The sequence below is a fragment of the Cupressus sempervirens genome, chromosome 1 (genome assembly GCF_028749045.1).
Source record: "Cupressus sempervirens isolate cs-2001-9-10 chromosome 1, ASM2874904v1, whole genome shotgun sequence".
Taxonomy (NCBI): domain Eukaryota; kingdom Viridiplantae; phylum Streptophyta; class Pinopsida; order Cupressales; family Cupressaceae; genus Cupressus; species Cupressus sempervirens.
The window spans coordinates 890,965,884-890,970,419 of record NC_143118.1 but is presented as its reverse complement, the minus strand read 5'-3'; positions in this window follow the sequence as shown (position 1 = coordinate 890,970,419).

Here is a 4,536-nt window from a genome sequence, read left to right as displayed (position 1 = left end):
ACTTCGCATTTATTGTGACTCGGTCTATACTAGGGTGCTTGACAACCTTTGACTTGTTTGACAAGTAGCAAAAATATAAACAATTTCATGTAGTTCGACCTTCATTGGATGGATCGGTCATAGTGATGATCAACCAATAGTGCATAGAAAATGACTAAGTGTTGGACACTAATAGGAAACAAGTCTTAGAGATCAACAATAACAAGATTTATTATCTTTGTCTTTGTAGTCCTTGTTTCTCCTATTGTCTTGGTCATCTCTTCTACATTTGTACTTGCTTTCCCTTCTCTCATCCTTGTCTTCTCTATTAGGAAATATTTTATAAATATTACCAACTTTTCTACATGAAAAACATATTATAGGAAGTTTATCTTTGTATTTTTTGCTACCTTTTGGAATTCTCCTAGCCATCAATGCTTCAAGCTCATCAAATTCATCATCAGAGACATCACTGTCACTATTCACACACTTTCCTTTTCCTTTCATACTAATAACCAATTGAGATTTGAAAGTAGATTCAATAGTAGTAGGAGTGAAATTATCAAAACTTGACAATTTAAAAGCAATAAGCCTACCAACTACACTTTCCAAATTTAGATTGTTACTAAGGGTACATCTAAGGTCTTGTATTGTAGAAACTCCAATAGCATAAATAGGAAGTAGGGTTCTTAGTACCTTGTTAATCATAGTTTCATCACCAATCTTTACATTTGATCCTCTTATAGCATTTACCACTTCTTTGATTCTTCCACAATATTGTACAATATTCTCTCCTTCTACCATTCTTATTTCATCAAATTTATCTCTCAAGCTTTCTAATTTTTCTCTCAAAAAAAATTTTTCTTCTCCATAGATAGTCCAAAATGTATCCCACATTTGTTTTGCATAGCTTATGGTTGATTCCATCTCCAACATAACCTTGTTATGTTCTTATCTTTCTTTTGTTGTTGAGTTTTCAGAGGACTTGGTATCGTCACATATTCATGTTCCATATAGTGTATTGCACCATCTCCAATTCCTACTAGATGTAACTTCATTAAACTCTGCCATGCAGGGAAGCTCTCTTTGTTCAACCTTGGCACCTCCTTTTTGTACATCTTGATCTTTAGCTTCAAGTACCTTCAAAATTTTCTCTACAAGCACCAATGCTCTGATACCAATTGCTAAAATGATTTAGAATGACTGAGATATGGGGGTGGTGCAATTAGTTATCCTTGGGTCCAGATGTACCAATTGAACTTTTAATCACTTCAAATACTTCAGATCTAAACATGTACTAACTCAGTCTCTATATAAAATAATCAATAACATGTAAAAAATTAATAGTAATACATCTCAAATAACATCCACACATGTATGACACTAGGATTTAACATGGAAACCCAATTTAGGAAAAACCACCAGTAACTTGTCACCAATTTTCCACTCTTCTGAAGTGAGCTCTATTAGGATCCAATTATATTAAAGGTTGCAAAACACACTATTAAACGTGACCTTGCTAAAGGATTTAATCGACGTGTTAAGAGTGTTTTTGTTTGAGGTCTTAAGAACATTCCATTAAAGTGTCACCTTGATTAAAGGATTTACATATGATTGTTAAGTTAACCTTGATTGAAGGATTTAATACAATGGTTAGAAAGTAACAACAGGTTGATCTAATAAATGCAAATTACTTTGCAAATATAGAACATAATTTGGTTTATATGTTGATCCACTAACTAGGCTCAGTAGTCATGTTTGTCTCTGATCTACTTGGAAACCCTTCAAGCAATCATACTTCGCCTCTTCACAACTCTTCTCAGCCTCTTACTCAATTTCATCAATCAATAGCATCAACAACTACTCCAACCAATTTAGGTTAGCCCTTATACCTCCTTAAATAGGCAATTCTAATCTTTTTCCACTTAAAAATAATTGTAGATCTTAGGGTTAGGTCAAATTCATCGAATCCTTCCATCGTTTTGTCTCCTCATTTCTCTTCTAAAAACTTCCCCTTGAATTCTTGCATAGAAATCTTCAAACATGATTTCCCTCAAATTAAATATTCCATTTCATCCATCCTTATCTTCAACACTCTTTACATATTCGTTGAAAACAACTATGTCGGCTAGAAATCATGATTTCCTCATAATCTATCAAATGATGTTGCTCGACCAACACTAGGTTCTGACACTTGGTCATCATTGAATTACTTGGTCACCACTAATTGTTTTATTTAATACATTTAGTTACAATTAGTCAATACTAATTCTTGGTTGATACTATTTTTCTCTACTTATATTGTCTTCTTGACTTAGTTTATGATCAAACAATCACTTTATCTTGTCAAAGTCTAACTAATCAAGTGCCTATTATAGATCCTCATAACTCAACCTTTCCTCTAGGTCCTTTTTTTATGTCCTTCTCAAATCCTCTTCATTAATCATCTTGATATGGCACTCTACTCAGATAGAAAATATCTTAGCAATAAGGTTTGACATCAATGACAACATAACAATTGTCTCAATTATAGTTTCCAACAGGACACATCTACACATCAAGTGAGCTCTTGGGTGCTTGTATTTAGTTTGTACTCTATTCACTCTCTTTTGCATTTTCATATATGTTGTTATTGATTTAGTTTGTTGAATGTTTAGTTTCTTTGTGTTCTTAAGCACATGATTTTTCATAACATGCATTTTGGCATGCCTGGTGGTACCCACTTCTAGGGTCATTCTTTCATCTATCTTTGGTTGTTTCTATTTTTAAAGCTATACAATTTTCTAATGTTTCTTTTTGTTCTAGAGTTTTGCAAGGTTTTTTGATATTTTGCAGGTTGGAAAGCTAGCAAAGGGGTCAAACCACCACTATTCCCGTTGGTATTTTTCACACAGCAAAAAAAGTCTCTGATGCAAACACAACCTTCAAAGGTGGGAATGAAGGCTCTATCAATGGAAATGCAAAAGGCTGACTATGATAAAAACCCACCTTAGACCACTTCTTTTCTAAATTTTGACCTATGTTAAAACATTTTTTTGAAAGAATGTGAGTTAAACCAATGGAACTACAAGTTTACTATGTGATAATGCTTCCTATAAGCCTTCAAATACTCCATTAAAAAATTTACCAATTTCCTTGGCGACAACGAGGTTAATTTAAGCAGGATCAAATTTATCGGCGAGAACATGACAGTTAGATATGGCCTGGCTACTACTATGTTTTTCTTGGTAAATTAGATTCTTTAAGTTCATGAAAATCAATAGGAATGCAAGTATAGACCTATAGCAATGCTACCGGTAATTAGTTTTAATAATTTATATTAAGTGTAAAAGAACACAAAAATGAAGGCAATATTTATGTTTAACTAAAATGAATACACACTTCATTTTTAGTGCTTAAAAAGAATATTTAATGCCAAAGAACATCTTTCACTTAAATTTTAGGCTTAAACAATCAATAAGGATAAAATCAATCTAAAACAAACTCCCGAGTTCTTAAAATTAATGAATAATGCTATGACTCACACTTGGATTTTTGAGCTTAAAATAAACATTAAAATATTGAATGCTTAAAGGAGAGTAAACACATCTTTTCTAATTAAACTTTCTCTTTTAAGCATTGTCATTTTTTTTCCAAAGAACATTGTATGTTAATCTTGAGTGTTTAAAGTCATAGTTAGAAAACACTTAGGATTAATTAATCATCAATTTACAATGAACACTTCTTGATCTATCTCAAGGAGTAATTTATAACACTACCTTGAGATAATTTATTGTATTTTGATAGCACTATTAAATATGTGACATGAATTAATTTTGCTTGTATCCATACACTCTCCCCTTTCCTTCATGAAACTTGGGTGATGAGAAAGATCAACCAAGTTTAGTTCACTTCTACGGAGGTATGTCTAGCAGGAATGTGCTTCCCCATTAGAGGATGACCTTAAACTAGTAACACCTTGATCGATATATAAACAAGGCACTGAGTAAACTTGTGTCTCATCCCCTTAAGGTTGGACAATGTGTGTTAATGGTAGTCCAAGGTAGGTGTATATCCCTATGATTTTGGTACGGTCAATTAGGCTCTTAAGTGAGTCACATGCATATAGACCAATTAGGAGGACTCAACAGATCTAAACACAAACCAACTTAGTAGCCACCCCTTTTTGCTTGGTAAATTATACATGGTGTAAGAGAATATAAGGCTTTTTTGAAGATACTCGTCATTTATGTTTCCCCTGGTGTAGCATAAGGATACTTGGGCTTCATATCTAGAAGTCATTGACCCCACATAAAAGGTGCTTCTATTTTCCACATCTTCAAGATTTAATTGGTTTTCTTTTATCTTCGTATTTTCTTACCTCTTAGATTACGAGGGACACAGCATATGAGATTCAAGAAACATCAAGATTGGGTTCCTCCCTATGGACCTATGAATTATGTATTGTGAAAAAATGGCCATAGGGATATTCTATATTTGAAGTGTATTATTATGACTTGAATTCATGAAAACATTTTTCAAATATACACAAAGTTTGTTTTTGATGAAGGATGCTCC